At 40.1% G+C, this 18,216-nt stretch overlaps 1 pseudogene; it reads right to left on the bottom strand.

Moving 5' to 3' along the window:
• Window positions 1-14,545: 14,545 nt before the first annotated feature.
• LOC140498369 (heat shock cognate 71 kDa protein-like) lies at window positions 14,546-16,521 on the bottom strand (annotated as a pseudogene).
• Between the last annotated feature and the right edge of the window lie 1,695 nt (window positions 16,522-18,216).

Genomic DNA, 18,216 nt, shown 5'->3' with positions numbered 1-18,216 from the left:
ATGAGGTGATTAAGGCTGAGATAAGTTAAATGACTTGTGCAAGATCACATGGCCAGCAAAAGCAGGATTTAAATACAGGTACTCTACTGTGGCAGCAGTTCTCTTTCCATTTTACCATAAAACTGCCCTTCAAAGTATCACTTACGATTCTTAAACTGTAGCATATTAGAGATTCTCTGAAGTCATCTCAGCAACAAACTGATACCCAGAGAGAGGAAGTATTATGGATCACACTTCAGAAAAAATATTTTGGGGATCATAGGATCCAAGATCTAGATCTGGGGAAGACCTCAGAGACCATGTCATGCAACAAGGGTTACTATAAAGCTGTTAGATGAACCAGCCTGTTCAAAGTTCTCAAGTCATGGGCAAATCACCATGGAGATTTAAGAAAGGCTTCAGCAAGAATCGAAGGTTGAGGTGTTTCAAATACTTTTATTTTTATCTTTTTTATATCACCACTTCTTAATATATTTGGATGTAACACTTTTCTATCTGAATTTTATTGACATCTTTTGTTTTTAAGAGAAACAGTAAGTAGAGAAAGCCTGGGATCGAGTTCTTGCTCTGAGATATACTAGCTATGTGATGCAGGGCAAGTGATTTGATGTTTCTGCTATCAGATATGCTGCTGATCTCATTGGCAGAGGGACTTTCCTCACCTGGAAGTTTCCTATAATTTATTAAAATTATATTTTTATTAATGGAATTTTTTATGCTACCAACATTCTCCTGCGTTCTTCCCCATCCCTTCCTCAGAAACTCATCCATACAACAAAAAAACCTTTTTAAACACAAGAGAGTTTCATATATCAATGAAATCATAGGGCCAGTCCTTCACCTTATCTTTTGATTTTACATCATTTTTATTCCTTATTTTATAGATAAGGAAACTGTAGCAAATGGCATATTACAGAAGAAGAAATTGAGGGAGGCTGTGACTTGTCCAAGGTTGCACAAGCAGTAATTGTCAGAGGGAGAGTCTGAATTCAAATCATCTTTCCAATGTGTGCCATCATTCTAGGATTTGACCATACTTTGGGTTAATAAACAAACTTCTTTGACAAATACTCTTTTTATATTTATCTACTCCCCCCCTGACATCTCCCACTTCACAGTAAAAAAAATACTTTGAGAGAGAAAGAAAAAGCAGAACTTTTATATTTTTTAAAAAATTTATTTTTAATATTCTTTAAAAAAAATTTTGAGCTCCAAATTCTTTCCCCCCTCCTCTACCCATGGAGAAGACAAATAATATATCAATTAAACATTTGAAATAATGCAAAACATACATCCATATTAGCCATTTTGCACAAAAAAGCAAGAAAATAAATAAAGGGTGAAAACTATACTTCAATTTATACTTAGGCTTCATCACTTCTATCTCTGGAGGTGGACAACATTTTTCATCATGAGTCCTTTGGAATTTTCTTGGATCATTGTATTGATCAGAATAGCTAAGTAAGAGCAGAACTTTAAATAAAATCCACAAACTGGCATTTTTCTCTTAAAAGTAACAAAAGCATGAGTTTTGTAAACTATAAAACCTCTTGTGTGAAAAAAGTCTGCACCCTCCTGCTTCTCTGACTACCAGAAGCAAATCAACAAAAGCCTGCAGAACCACTTAAAACCCCCCAGAGCCAAGATTCAGGGCTTTACACTTCAACTCTTTCCTCATTTTTGTTCTAAACTGGGAATGTGCCCTGTTGGAGTTTTATTTGCTAGGGAGTGATGGAATGCTGGAGTGTTCTCCCCTACCACTGAACCACAGGAACAATGGTGGCTACCAGTTTCTTCTCTATACACTTCATATAGTTCATTTATCAGTGTGAAAGTAATGAAAGCAATGGTCTGGTACTACCAAGGAGAAAACACCCCTAAATCTCAAATCTCATTCTGACCACTCATTGATTATTGGTGGTATTGATTATTTTTAAAACAGCCTTCTTTAAAGTATAAAATATCACAAAATAAATAGCTAACATTTGCGTAGAATGGTAAGGTTTGTAAAACACTTTCTTATGTTATCTTCAATTGACTCTCACAATAACGCTGTAAAGCAGGTACTATTATTATCCTTAGTTTATAGATGAGGAAATTGAGACTGAGCAAGGCTAGGTTATTTGCCCAAGGTCACAGAGCTAAGGATTCAAACTCAAGTGTGCCCAAGTCCAAATCCAACATGCTACCCTTTTAGCTGCCTACACACACACCCCTTCCACCCACACACAAAGTGGGAGTTACTTGAACATTTCAGATAAATATAGTGACTATACTTATTGAATGACAGACTCTGTCCCAGGCACTGCACAATATTTCTACTGAGGTATAAGGGATAGAGGCAGGAGCTGGAGCCAGGATGAGGGAACTGGGGAGATTAGAACTGCAAGTGGTTAATTGTGGAAAATGAGTGAACCATACTGACTCCATCTTGTGACTCAATTCTAGATCTAGGTCACTTTCCTTTCTATTCACTTATGGATCTAGTCCAATTTAAGTATGGTGAGAAAATTGTATTCAATTATGAGAATCATGAGAAAACTCTTACATTGTTTGAACCTTGACATCTGTGGCTGGGAAGTTGGATCCTTTCTACCTGCTCCTGAGTCCCTTCAGTAAGTATCTAGTTTATCTGATCAGAAACTCAGTCAGGTACAAAAGACTGATTCAAGGAGTTTTCTTACAGGTGTACATCTCAAGCAAGTTATATGTTTTATCTGAAAACTGGCTGCATGTTGATCAATCTTATTGTTTCCATGTTCCTTTGATTGTTCATAGATACTTGGGGGGGCAGGAGGGAGTGGGACACTTCTTTTTCTGATTTCAGGGAATTGCACCTGTTTACTGATCCTCTCTAGACTTGGAAATCCCTAATATTTCCTCCAATTAGAAAGCAGATTATGTAATATATTCTGGTTAATTGTTTCCTTTTAATTAATTGGTCTGATTTGATCAATTGTTTTTAATGTATAAAATCTGTCTCCCCCTGTATTTTGGGTACAGTGCCAAAGCTGAGGAAGGTGACTGATCCCGATTTCTTGGGCAATTAACATTGCTTAATATGTTGATATGATTGTAAGTTTGAACCTTTGCTTCCTTAGTCATTTCAATTTTCACCTTCCACACCCATGTTCAAATCCATCTTCTGAAACTTACTAGGTCTGTGACCATTGGCAGATCACTTAATCTTTCCAAGCCTCATTTTCTTTTCCTGTAAAATACGGTAATATCTACTTCATGGGTTTGTTATGTGGCTCAAGTGTGGTAACATATACAAAGTTTTTTGCAAACTTTAAAGTGTTATATAAGTGTACGTTATTATTAGCTAAGAAGGGAAGTTGTGGTTCTGTCAATTTTTCAGTCATGTCTGACATTTTGTGTCCCCTTTTGGGTTTTCTTGACAAAGATGTTGGGATGGTTTGCCATTTTCTTCTCTAGTTCATTTTACAGATGAGGAAACAGTGAAACAGGGTTAAGTGACTTGCCCAAGGTACCACAACTAACAAGTGTCTGAGGTTAGATTTGAACTCATGAAGATGAGTCTTCCTAACTCCAGGTCCAGCTGTCAGCTAGCTGCCTCAAAAAGGGAAGTAGGTGAGCAATTGTCCCAGTAACTAAGAAAGTTGTCGTGCAAACAGGAATGGGTATACCTCAAGGGGTCTTCATCTTGAGTAGAAGGAATGTATTCTGCTTTCTGCTCCACTAATGATTTCTTCCTTGGGCTGTTGGGACTCCATTTATAGAACACAGTGAGTTTGAAATAAAACTATTCCTATTGAATAGTTGAGCTAGATAGATGAAATCTTTGTGAAGGTTTCTTAGAGTGGCTGTGGGCCTCAGTGGAAAAAAAATACTGGAATTAGGAATCAAAAGAACTTGGTTTAAATCCAAGCCCTGTTACTAATTAGGTAAAAGTTATAGAATAAATAAAACTCACATTTATATAGCATTTTAATGTTGTCTTTCAAAAAAACCCCACTGAATATAGAGCTGAAATGAATAAAATTCATGAAAAAATATTTATCAGGTTCTTACTATATGCCAAATACTATGGTAAGTTCTGGGAATGTGTTTGTCCTTCGTTGCCAAAGAAGACCATGCCATCAGAGAAATGATAACATGACTTGCTTTATTTTGAGTGAGGGAGGGCTGTGCAAGGCCACCAGCATCACTTCTCCTCCAGAGCCATCTGAATCCACTGACCAGATATTCATCAGGATGACTGGAGATTACCTAGTATGCACTGGGAGACCTTGGCCCCTCTAGACCAAGGTCTTTGAGGTACTCACTTAGGGTGAGGCACTTCCCATTCATTGAATAGGACTGTTTAAGAAGTAGCCTGGGCATGGCCTCTTTAATGAGGCCAAGAAAAAGAAAGACATAAGGCTGGGACGGAAATAGCAACAGTTTCTATTGATAATCACTCTAAAGCTAGGAGTGTCCAGGAGAACCCTTAGGCAGTGGCCCATTGGTGACCCAGCTTCAGGGTGCTGTAGGTATAAGGTTTTGAGAAAGGAAAACACAGGACAGGACAAGAAAGGAAGGCAAAGGAAAGGGAAGGGAAGGGCAGAAAAGGGAAGGGAAGGAAAACCCAAGTCAACTGGGCATCTTTTGGCCATCCAAATTTACCTTCCTTTGGAGAGGAGAAGGAAGGGGAGGGGGAGGCAGACAGGAGAGGAGGAGCTGAATTATCCAGCTAGCTGTGTCTACTTGCAGGATTGTATTCGTCTTTCATTGCCAAAGAAGACCATACCATCAGAAAAATGATGATATGACTTGTACTTGACTTTGTTTTGAGTGAGGGAGGGCTATGCAAGGTCACCAGCATCACTTTTAATCCAGAGCCATCAAGTACTGGGGATACAAAAATAGAAAATCTAGTTAATGTCTGCTCTCAATGAGCTCACATTCTAAGTGAGGTGGATGGTGCAGAGAGGAGAGTTCATCTGCATGGTGGATAGAAGGACCCAGTGATTGAAGGAATAAGGTCACACAGGCAATAAGTTGTATAGCCAAGATTTGGGCTCGATTCCTCTCCTCTTTTCCAGGCTACCTTACTGCAAAGCCAGGAGAGTGACAGTTTTGAAGCCAGAGGACCTGGCTTAAAGTCTGGACTCCCCACTTCTTGCCTGTTTGGCTTTAAGTAAATCACTGAATCTCTCTGGGCTTCAATTTTCTCATCCATAAAAAGAGGGGGTTGGATTAAATAATGTTGAAGATTCCTTCCACCTCTAAAGCTATGATTCTCTGATCCAAGTCTAAGTCTTCTAACCCCAAATGTAGTTCTATTTCTATTACTGATCATCTATAAAATGGATGTAATAACACTTGCCCTATTGACCACACAGGGTTTTGGTGAGAATGAAGTGAGATAAAGTACTGTATCAACTCTTAGTTTTGCAGAAATTATTTCCTTGTTCCTGTCTTTGCTGCTTTTTCCGCTGTGGCCTTCAGCATGACCATATGGGATATCTACAGGTACTTAAGCCATTTTCCCCTAGGCTTTCCCTGGTAGATTGACATGAATAGATAGAAATTAAGGCTTCAACTTTAAAAGTTTAACTGAACATGTGGAGAGTAAAATAAGGAGAATGAGAAATGATTGTAACAAAATAAATGGAAAGAGCAGAAAAAGGAAACAATGCTATGAAAACATAATGTATCTGTAAGAAAAAATAAACAACAAATGTCCATATAAGAAGTCCATAGAAGTCCCTCTTCCCTGCCTTTGTAGAGGTGGGGGACTCTGGTTGTGGAGTATTACACATTCTACTAGACTTATTTGATGTTCTGTTGATTTTGTTAAATTGCTTTCTTGTTCTTTTTTCTTAAAATTTTTTTTGGGTTTACCATTTTAGGACAATTTTAGAAGCTCTGAAGCTTCTCTCCCAAATCACACCAGAACTAACTAGTTGGGTATTCAAAGCAAGGCTACAACTCCCTGCAGGGTTCTAGGTATAACCATTAAGAGTCTGAAGGGCTTTTCTCTAGTACTATAGCTCATGAATCCCTATGCAATGGGTTCTCCGGTTAACATTTCCCCAGTCGGCATTTAGGGTTTTCTTAATTGCAGTTAACCCACTGATGTCACCTTGCTATCAATTAATTAGCATCAATTAGAGTTTACAAAAGCATTTACCAAGGAGTTACAGCAATATCTGAAGTGTTAGGAAAGATGCTTTGTCCTAAACACATCCCGCTCTGCCTCTGGGAGAGTTGACTCAAAGTTAAACTGGTGACTACGAACATTGCACCCCAACAAGTTCTCTTCTGGGTGTGGCACAGTTGATGTATGTCTTTCCCTTAGTCCTCTTCTGGCTAGCTCCCCACCAGACTCTCCTACTGTGGCAACTAGCAGGCATGGCTACTGAGTCAAATTGCCAGACCTTTAATTGCTCTTTTGACCTTCAAAGGCCAGAAGTTCATAATCTTGTCTGTTCCAATAATATAATAGCTAGCATTTATATAGTACCTACTGTATGCCAGGCACTGCTAAGTGCTTTACAAATATTATCTTATTTGATCCCCAAAATTACCCTGGGAGTAGATAATATTATTGTCCTTATTTCACATTTGAGGAAACTGAGGCAAACAGATTAAGTGATTTTCCCAAAATCATACAGCTAGTAAGTTTCTGAGGCCAGATTTGAACTTAGGGGGAGCCTGTGGCCCTCTAGGTCCTCAAGTGTGGCCCTTTGGGTGAATCCAAAAACGGATTGAGGTTCTCCACCCTTGACTTAGGTCTTCCTGCCTGCAGGCCTGGCATTCTATCCACTGTACTCATACCTACTTCTGCTCTATCTCTGATGTCAATCAGAAAAGGATGAACACAAGAGGGGCAGAAGAATGGCAACATCTGTATGTTCTCAGCCACACTGTGGTCTGATTGCGGACATAAAGCAGCTGTTTCCACTACAGTTCTCCAACCTTTAGGAGCATACAACAATTCTTCCTCCTCACTTGAAAGCTTCCAGGAAGAGGAAGGATTTTTTGGGTTTATTTATTTAGTTTTTATAACCACTCAGTTCTGACTAAGGAGTCAGTTAAAGGCTTTTCATCATGTATAGGCCAACCATGAACAAAGAATACCTGTGCATGCTCTGAAGCAGGTGGTAAAGGGCCTCCCACCAAACACGTCTATAAAGGAGCTTACTAAGCCTTCATATGGGATTGAAGCCAGTCAGATCATATTTCTTTTTCTAATTTTATTTTTAGTTTAGGATATAAAACAAGCATTTCCATAACAGTATAATAAAAAAGATGATTGAACATGAAACTCCAAATCTATTATGTACAACTTGACAGTTCCTTTTAAATATTTAATAAAGCACGTAAAATATGTAAAAAATGTAAATTTCTTTCCCCCCCTTTTTTCTTTCTCTCCTCTTCCCCTTTCCCAAGAACTGGGCTCCTATTGCCAGTCTCCAGCTACATAAGTGTAGAGTAGTGGGGAGGGATATATTCAGTGAAGAAGATGATATGAAAACAAAACAAGTTCATTTTTAATGGCTCACCATTTCTCCCCTTAAAGTAAATCTTAAATGCAAAAATTCAAATTAAGACAGATCAGTAAGCGATTAATCTTTTTTATTAAATGATTCATTATAGGTTGCTTATATAAATTTGCTCTCTCAATATATTTAAACTATTACTTGATTTATACAAATCTGCAAAGTGAGGCATACCCACAATCTCTAAAGGAACAATGTACTGCAACAGAAATGTTCTCCCCCAGAATCAGGGTCATGAGAAAAGATATCAATTTTTAAAATGTAAAACAACTTCAAACTTAAGTTCTTGTTGAACTCTCTCTGTAATGTCAACATCTGAATACTTGCCTGTGACCTGTGACCTGCTGAGGATGCTGGTTCACCCAAAAGCCTTGAGGTTTGTCCTGAGGACCTCTCCCTCTTCTCTATTCCCGCCAAGTACAGTAGATGTCTGCTTCTTATTCACAGATTGTAAGACCCTAAAGGGCAGGAACTGAATTGGATTTACTTTGTATAACCAATAGTGTTAGGCTCAGTGTTATTGGATGTAGCTTGTTTAATAAATATAACTACTGAAAGAGTGCTCTTGTAGATAGGCTACTCAGCAGATAGAGACCAGGCTTCAGAGTTAGGAAAACCTGGTTTTAGGTCCTCTTCTGACATATACTGGTTGTGGGAATCTGCTACTCATTCAGTTCTCTAGGTGACTCTTTAAGGCTGTGAATTAAAGGGAGGGTGCAAATCTACACTGATGGAGAGGATTTCCTAGGCAGGAGTTCCCCTAACCAACGGGTCCACTTTCTCTCCCACGGTTGCCTCAGTTTGCCCCAAATAGGTCAGATTCTTGTCATGTTCTTCATACTGTGTGCCTCTGATTTTATGTGGGACCACTCATTAGCTACAGAAGATTTTAGTGTTAGGCACTTAGGTGGCCCTACCATTCCCAAACACAACTAGATTTTCTTAGCTTTGCAGTGAGAAGGCGCAGGAAGCTTGTGCCCTGCTCACCTCAATGGAATGTTTGGAAGGCAAATGAGAAAATAGGGGTGGAGAACTGGGAGCTCTTTGGAAAGGGACTTGGCTACATAAATCAGAAGTTGTAGACATTGTAATTCCCACTGACTGATTAAGAAGTAAGCGGTGTGGTTAGTATGATAGAAACTGAAAACAGAGGTGAGAGTTCTATGCTCTGCATCTTGGGACCCCTCTATCATTTTCTCCCTGTCCCTTTTCACGATACCTTGATCCCTGCCAGGAGCTTGGTGTAGTGGAGTAGAAAGAGAATACCTCACTCTGCTACTTTTACCTGTCTGCTCATTGACAAAGCATTTAATGCCTTAATTTCCTAATATGTAAAATGAGACAATTAGATTTGATATTTTCTTAGGTAGAGATAGAGATAAATAAAGCATTTATTAAGAGTATGGGCAGCTAGGTGGCACAATGGATAGAACGCTGGGCTTGGAATAAGGAAGACATCTTCCTGAGTTCAAATCTGTCCTCAGACACTTACTATAGCTATGTGATCCTGGGCAAGTTACTTAACCCTATTTGCCTTAGTTTTCTCATCTGTAAAATAAGCTGGAGTGACCCTGGGCAAAGTCACTTATACCCAATTGCCTTCCCTTGTCCCCTTTCCTCCCAATGAGTGGGAGGAAGAAATGACAAACTACACTAATATTTTTTATAAGAAAACCTTAAATGGGGTCATGAAGAGTTGGACATGACTGGACAATGCCAGGAAAAGGAGCTAGATGGTATAGTGGGTAGAGCATTGGGTCCGGAGTCAGGAGAACCAGAATTCAATTTAGCCTCAGACATTTACTAGCTATGTGACCCTGGGCAAGTCACTTAACCCTCTTTGTCTCAGTTTTCTCATCTGTAAAATGAATTGTAGAAGGAAATGGCAAACCTCTTCAATGTTTGTCAATAAAACCCCAAATGGGGTCATGAAGAGTTGGACATGACTGAAATGACTAAACTACAACAGCAAATATGCCAGACGCTAAGCAGAAATATAAACAAAAAGAAAGATAGACCTTGCCCTCAAGAAGCTTCCATTTTAATAGAGGACGACAATACATGAGAGAACTGAAAAGTGTGTTTGTGGTGGGGAGAGGAGGAGGTCACCAAGTTAGAGGATGAGGTCCACCTGGGAATTCCTTAAATGAATGCTTGGGGAATGTACTCTCTTATCAAAGGAGGAAACGGTAAAGGAGGAGGCATTTGTGCCAAGGCAACTGAGGCAGAGTTTGGGAAATAGTCTGGGGAATAACAGCCTGAGGTGGGTTTAGAGTAGCTATAGACCCTAAGGCCTCCTTCCCTCTGGTCTACTGGGGCTCTACCACTAGAACCAGGAATACAGAAATTATGGGGCCCCTGGAAGGTAGGAAGATCGTAAGAAGGCCCTGCCTCAGTGTTAATAATAATCACAATTTACATTTGTATAAGATTTATAAAGCACTTTCCCCACAATGACACTCTGGGTGAAGCAATAGGAGGTATGTCATTTTCATTGTACAAATGGGAAAACTAAGGTTTTGAAAATTTGACCTTCATCATAAAGCTCTGGCCAGAGCCAGAACTAGATTTGGAACTCAGGCCTCAACTTCCAGGCCATCTGGCTTTCTACAAAACCAATAGGTCCACAATGCTAGCAGTTACACCCAGCCTAGATATGACCTTTTCATTTCTGCATTTTTCAAAATTTGGAAAGTCTATTTGGGAATAACTTTGAAATATTCCAGGCAGTACATTTCTGAAAGGTTATTGCTCTTCTAGGTTAGCTGATAACTCCCATACTTTTGGCATTGAGCCTCACTGTGCACCCAAGCTATGCCGTAAACCCCGGAAATACACCCTCTAGCAGGCTCTTATTGCTTCCTCGATAAATCTCACATTTCTTGGGGGCTTGGAATTACGATGAGAGAGTGGGATGAGCCCCATCTACATTCTTTCCTTCTCCTACCTCCTAAGCCCTTTGAATCTCTCCTCTGACATGCACACAGTGTATTTCCTCTAGCACATATATCCTCTGTACTCCCCCTTAGTAACCCCCCTTTCCTGTCTCTCACCATTTATACACACCCTGCCTGTATTCCACAAGCTCACACAAACATAACTACACAAATCCTTCCCCATCTGGATGATAGAATAGGGTTTGGCTGTATTTTGGCTGAAAGGTTTGGTTTGGGATGCAACCAGGGATAGACTGTTTTCTAAAAGCTGAAACATCTGGTACTCTTACTAATTCCCTTTTAAAAGTTTCCTTTCCTCCACGCTCATTTCCCACACATAGGGGAAAGGGAATATTCTTTAGCTCTTAAGCCTTCCAGAGATCATCAGCTACTTGGCCAGTCAATAATTATTAAGTTCCTACTATATACCAGGAGCTATGCTAACTAAATACTGGGGAAACAAAGACATGTGAGAGACAGTTCCTGTTGTCATGGACCTCCCAGTCTAATAGAGAACTCATAATTCTCTCAGGGTTCATTAAAATGAGCACAGAATTAAATCAAGGGGACTGAATTTGAGAGACAGTTTTGTTTTATTTAACCCCTATCACTAAATCAGAGCAAGAGATCTCCTTTGTCAGACCTTCCTCATAGTGTCACCCCCAAAACTCTCTTCTCCATAGGTTGCCTGAAATAGTGGGCCTAGGGCTCCTGCTCTGCCTTACCTCTTCAATAAGGATGAATTTATTCCAGTGAATCAAATTTGTTTCAATTCCACAAACATAGAGTCAAGTGTTACCACTTACCACCTATGTGGCTTTGGAAGAATACTAATATTAAAAAATTAAAATTTACGTAATTATAAGTAATTTATATAATAATTATTAAAACTGACATTTACATAATTATCAATGACATATAATAGTTATCTATATAACACTTACATAGATATATAATATATATTATGTAAGTATATAATAATTATATAACACTTTAAGATTTGCAGTACCCTTGATATATACTAGGACTTCATTTGATCCTCAAAACAATCCTTTTAAATTGGGGACATTATTATCCCCATTGTATTGATGAGGAAACAGTCTCAGAGAGGATTAGTGATTTGTTCAGGGTCATATAACTAAGTCAGTATTTAAGGCAAGATTCAAGTCTGGGTCTTAAGCAAGTGAAAACAAAAACCTGCCTGAGCCCCAGTTTCCTCAGTTTGAATGAGATGACCTGTTAGCTTTAGACTTTCCAGCTCTAAATCTATGATTCCATTGTCGTTGAGGCTGAATTAGCTTATGAGGTGACCCCCTGGGGTATATAGCTAAGGTTTCACAGACTCTAGGGACATAATGACTCAGTGTTTGGGCCCTTTGGAGAGGATGAACTTATTGACTGCTTTGGGTCATGTGGTGGCTGCGATGCAGGAAACCTTGAGTGAGTCCTTGGTCCTTTTTCACACTAGTGACAGCTGCAGCTTTTCTCCTCTCCATTGACCTTTTAGGTGGCATCACATAGTTCTGGGATTTCCAATGAGGGGTTGGGAATAGGTTGGCTCTCTCCCTCTCCGGCATGTGGTGACTATTCTCTCGTGGCCATGAGAGTGGGCATTCCACTAGATAAATGTATTCTTGAGCTCCTGTTGCCTTTTCCACTTTGTGTGTGTGGTTTTGTTTTGTTTGTTTTTTTTGAGTGGGTAATTAAGTTATTAACCTTACAATGGATGAGTCCAAGCTTGGAGGTGACCTTATGAGAGCAAGTGGTGTGAAAGTCCAACAGGTTCAGCTGATGGGTGATGTTTCTTCATTGGAGACGATGGCCATCAGCACGAAGATGAGCAGGAGTTGTTTGGACAGTGTGTAATCAGTATAAAATGTTCCTATGCTTATTCTCTGATCCCACAAATTGCTTTATGTTCTGATACTGTTTAATTGTCAGGGAGAGGTTGTAACATTAGTTACAGGTTGTTACTGAATAGTATTTTAAATCATTCTGTCAATGTATGCTGGGTTTTTGGTGGTTTAGTATTTATTTTCCATGTAGGAGATAAATACTTATCTCAAACTTGGTTCATATTATACATGGAATGCATTTTCATACTCTCCTTTTTGGGAGTTCATATATATAAGCCAAAATCTAAATTTAAATTATTTGTTTTTCGTACTTATCAGATTGGCTACCATGACAAAACAGGAAAATGATAAATGTTGGGGAAGATGTGGGAAAATTGGTACACTAATGCATTGTTGATGGAGTTGTGAACTGATCCAGCCATTCTGGAGAGCAATTTGGAACTATGCCCTAAAAGCTATAAAATTGTGCATACCCTTTGACCCAGCAATACCACTTCTAAGGCAATAAGTATGAGAAAGGGGAGCTTAGCTTCCACTCATTGAGGCAAGGGTCCCTCAGGACTGACTGAACCTGTTTCAGGGCACATGTAAGAGTCTGGAGCAGAAGAGCTCCTTAGGGGGAAGGAGTGGATACAGCATCCCTGGGTCCAATAGCATTTCTTAAATTTAGACAAGGGTGACATAAAGTGCCTACTGGATACTACTGCTGTGTTGGACTCTAGGGGAGATACAAGGATAAATTGAAATGGTGCCAGCATTCATCAGTATTTTACTTTATATACAACTATAATATGTCAATGACTCTTCATTTTGAATTTAGACATTGGATAGAGCTTTAGAGTAGACCTGCCTACTTTAATGCTCACAGGCCTCCTTTGCTTCTGGGATCGAGGGGTAAGGGATGTTGATGATATGTCTGTGTGAGATGTTAGCCTCTTTTAGTATCTAAGTTCCTAGAGAGACTATTCTGTCAATCTCTTAAATCCTTGCCATTCACAGGAGATCTAGGGATTTATTCTTTGACCCTAGAGGGCCAGACTATCATGGTGGACTTGTTTGAAAAGTGAAAGCCTATTAAAAAAGACAACCAATTGCTCCCAAACTTTCCTTCCCAAAGATTGTCAGTGGGAAGAGAACTTTTGTGTTTGGTGATCCCAGAGAGATCATGGAAACTTCTGACAGAACATAGTTAAGTTTATAAGACAGATAACTCAGGCTGCCTTAGCCAAGCATGTCTCTATGTTTCCCACCCCCTTCATTTCTTTCTGATAATTATGATTTTTCTCTTTCCTAAGATCATCTGCTTGGAAGTTGATATTTCCTTTCTTCTGACAGGAGTGCTTTGTTTGTCTGCATGAACATCTTTGTAGTCAGGAGCCCATTTGCTTATTCCTGGAAAACTATAAGCAAAGCAAAGAAAGTTAATCAAATGTCCCAAAAGAATAAAAAGAAACCTTTTCTCCCCACAACCATTATGGAAAGCTTTTACATTGCTTCTCTCTGCTCATACCACATGGAGTGGAGCCTCAACAGAATTATGCAACTGTTTTCAGTGCTCACATCAGGTGAGGAGCAGGTGATTGGGTCCCCCTCATGCTTTCCAGTAGTGGAAATTGCCCATATGGATGACCAGGCTCTGTTCTTGGGGGTTTGGTTTGGGACCAAATGGCCCAGAGCCATGAGAAAACAGAAACCCATTGAACGTTGCTGCTCCCTAGTGAAATCACTCAGTATCAAGAACCCCCATTTCGTAAGAAGGCATCAAATTGAAAAAATTTACTCAGGGATGGAACCTGAAATTCCTAGTCCACTATTTTAGTTAAAAGTGAAAGGAAATGTGGAGTGACTGAATCAGAGGAACTAGTTTCAAATCTCAGCTCTCACTTAAGTTTTCTAAGTCTCTGTTCGTCCATCTATGACAGAATTGTACCACATGACCTTTGAAGTCTTTTGCATGATCCTAGGACAATATGTTGTTTTCCCTCAGGAGAATGGGAGTTCCCTGAAAATATGGACAGTTCCATTTTTTTTCTTTGTATCCCTGGTTCCTGGTTTAGTGCTTGGCACATAGTGTGTAATTAATAAATTCTTTTTTTTATGGTGTCAATTTTAAATAATTTTTATTCTCCAGGACAAGAATTGCATTTCCACTTGTTTACAGTACTGATAAAGTACAATGTTGTTCACTTCTTTCCCTCAAGTATTCAGAATGCCCAGATTTACACAGTAACTTAAACGTTACTTTTAAACTGCTACTGCCTTGGCTACAAATTTTGAGTCCTTCAATTTTTGGAAAAGCTGTGTGGAATGCTCTTTCTTCTGTTGTTTAGTCCACCTCTTCAATGGTGGGACCAGAAGAAGCACCTCCAGATGGGGCTGCTCCACCCCTTGGGAATCCACCCGGCATGCCTCCTGGCATGCCCCCTGCACTCTGGTACAGCTCAGTAATGATGGGGTTGCAGACTTTCTCCAACTCCTTCTGCTGATGCTCAAATTCTTCCTTCTCAGCAGTCTGGTTCTTATCCAGGCAGTTGATTATTTCATTACATTATGTTTGTCAAGGATCTTCTGTTTGTCTTCATCACCAATTTTCCTTGCAGTTTTTCATCTTCCATGGTAGCCTTCATGTGGAAAGCATAAGATTCAAGAGAATTCTTAGAAAACATCTTGTCTCTCTGCTTCTCATCCTCAGCCTCCTGGACCATACGCTCAATGTCTTCCTCGCTCAGACGTCCTTTATCATTGGTGATGGTGATCTGGTTCTCCTTGCCTGTGCTCTTATCCACGGCAGAAACACTGAGAATGCCATTTGCATCAATGTCAAATGTCACTTCAATCTGAGGAACACCTCTGGGTGCTGGGGGGATTCCTGTGAGCTCAAATTTGCCAAGCAGGTTGTTATCCTTTGTCATTGCCCTCTCACCTTCATAAACCTGAATAAGCACACCAGGCTGGTTGTCCGAATAGAGGGTAAAGGTCTGTGTCTGCTTGGTGGGGATGGTGGTAAGAAGTTTGATCAGAGCAGTCATAACTCCATCAGCAGTTTCAAATCCAAGGGAAAGAGGAGTGACATCCAACAGCAGTAAGTTATGCACATTCTCATGTTTATCTTCAGACAAAATGGCAGCCTGGACAGCTGCACCATAAGCAACAGCCTTATCAGGATTGATACTCTTGTTGAGCTCCTTGACATTGAAGAAGTCTTGCAGAAGCTTCTGGATTTTGGGAATTCGAGTAGAACCACCCACCAGGACGATGTCACGAATCTGTGATTTATCTAGCTTGTTATCTCTTCAGGCCTTTTCCACATGGAAGAGATCAGCATTCCAGCTCTTCGAAATGGGCTCGAGTGATTGATGTATAGAAGTCAATACCTTCACAGAGGGAGTTAGTCTCAATACTGGCCTGGGAGCTAGAAGAGACGGTGCGAAGATGGCGAATAGCCCTCTTGTTCTCATTGATGTCCTTCTTGTGCTTTTGCTTGAACTCCACAATGAAATGGTTGACGATTCGGTTGTCAAAGTCCTCTCCACCCAAGTAGGTATCCCCAGCTGTGAACTTGACCTCAAAGAAGCCATCTTCAATGGTAAGAATGGAGACACTGAAAGTACCACCTCCAAGGTCAAAGATCAACACATTTCTCTTGGCACCAACCTTTTGGTCCAAGCCATAAGCAATAGCAGCAGCAGTTGGCTCATTGATGATTTGGAGCACATTGAGACCAGTGATGGTTCCAGCATCATTAGTGGCCTGACATTGGGAATTGTTGAAATAGGCTGGTACTGTGACGATGGCATTTGTGATGGTCTTCCCAAGGTAAGCTTCAGCAATTTCTATCATCTTGGTCAAGACCATAGAAGACACTTCTTCTGGATAGAAACTTTTGGTCTCCCCTTTGTGCTCCACTTGGACCTTAGGTCTGCCTGCATCACTCACCACCGTAAAAGGCCAGTGCTTCATGTCTGACTGTACAACTGCATCATCAAATCTGCAACCAATCAGACGTTTGGCATCAAAAACTGTGTTAGTAGGGTTCATTGCAACTTGATTCTTTGCAGCATCACTGATTAAACATTCCGTGTAGGTGAAGGCGACATAGCTGGGGGTGGTCCTATTTCCTTGGTCATTAACAATGATCTCCACTTTCTCATGTTGGAAGACTCCCACACAGGAGTAAGTAGTGCCAAAATCAATGCCAACTGCGGGTCCCTTTGACATGGTTGCTGGAGAGTTGGGGGTTGTAGCTGACCACTGTGGAGAAATGAGGGCTGCTGCTGTGCTAAGTAGATAATTAATAAATTCTTGTTGAATTGAATTAAATTCACAAAAATCTCTAGGTTTTAAAGATTTTTTTCAGGTCAGAAATTAATTTTTCCAGCGACCAATATGGTACCATATTTTGTAGATCAGAAGGAAAAACTGTGCCTCCGTACCCTCCCCCAAAGTGGCTATCATTTTAGACACTGCTATTATGAAGAAGCCAGGAGAATTTATATATCTGACCCTGTGAACTTAAGCCTGCCTACATTCTGGGATCAATTTGGACCCTAGACAGGAAGCATATAAAGAGCTCCTTCCTCTGAAAGGTTACTATCAAATGTCATTCTAGCTGCTGGCGCCGTTCAGCTGTTATTTAGACCTCTATGTAGCTCCTGACCCTGGACTGCTCAGAATCTTTATCCTGAGTTTATAACATAAGCTCATAAATAATTTAATTAGAATTTTAGAGCTTGATGAGACTACAGAAGTCATCTAGTACAGCCTCTTCATTTTATATGAGGAAACTCTGGCCCTAAGAAGTTAAGTCATTTACCCAAGGTGATACAAATGGTAAATGAGCCTACATTCTTCTTGGCTTCTACAGAAGCCAAGGTCTTCTGCTTTGTTCTCCAGTGGTCTTTCCACTAGGCTACATTGCCTCTTAGCTATTCCTAGAACAAGAGCCAAGGAGTTCCAGCTTCTGTCTCTGTCTGTGCCACTCATTTATTTGACAAAATCCCTTTATTTTGGGTCCTGAGCTTTTTTCTTACTGGAAAGATAGTTTCTGATCCTGACTGAAGTATTAAATGCTATCCTCACTTATCAAATGCTTACTAGGGGCCAGGAATGGATGAGAGAAAACTGATAGCATTTCTGTCCTCAAAGAGCTTACAATCTAATAGGAAAGATAAAAAATATACCTAAATCTGTATGACAAAAGGTAGAATGCAATAAAGGTAGAGGAGAAACTCAGACACAGAAATGAATATTTGCAGAACTCTGGTTCATTTTTAGTTGGGGGTATCAGGGAAGGCATCATGGCATAAATGGTACCTGAGCTAGGCCTTGAAGGAAGGGACTGATTTCAAATGGCAATAATGAGGAAGAATTGCCTTCCAGGCCCAGGGAATGGTTTGTGTGCCAGGAATGAGTGAAAGCACATAAGGGGTTGGAGAGGGTGGCCAGGGCTGCAGTGTGATCAAGGCCAGACTTTCATTGTAGACTTATTTGAAAAGTGAAAGCCTATTTAAAGGCAACCAACTACTCCCAAGCTTTCCTTCCCAAAGATTATCAGTGGGAAGAGAACGTTTGTGTTTGGTGATTCCAGAGAGATCATGGAAACTTCTCACAAAGCATAAGACAAATTGTAAGAGTTATAAGACAACTAACTCAAGCTGCTTTACCCAAGCATGTCTCTGACATGTTTCCCACCGCCTTCATTTCTTTCATAATTTTTCTCTTTCTCAAGGTCAATTTGCTTGGAGGTTGATATTTCTCTTCTCCTGACATGAGCACTTTGTTTGCATGAACATCTTTGTGGTGAGGATCCTATCTGCTTATTCCTGGAAAACTATAAGCAAAGGAAAGGAAGTTAATCAAATGCTTTGAAAAGTTTCTGTAACTATGAGTAGGTGGAAAAGGCAAGTGACGTCT

This window comes from Notamacropus eugenii, chromosome 4 (assembly GCF_028372415.1).
Source record: "Notamacropus eugenii isolate mMacEug1 chromosome 4, mMacEug1.pri_v2, whole genome shotgun sequence".
NCBI lineage: Eukaryota > Metazoa > Chordata > Mammalia > Diprotodontia > Macropodidae > Notamacropus > Notamacropus eugenii.
This window is presented reverse-complemented; position numbering and strand designations above follow the sequence as displayed.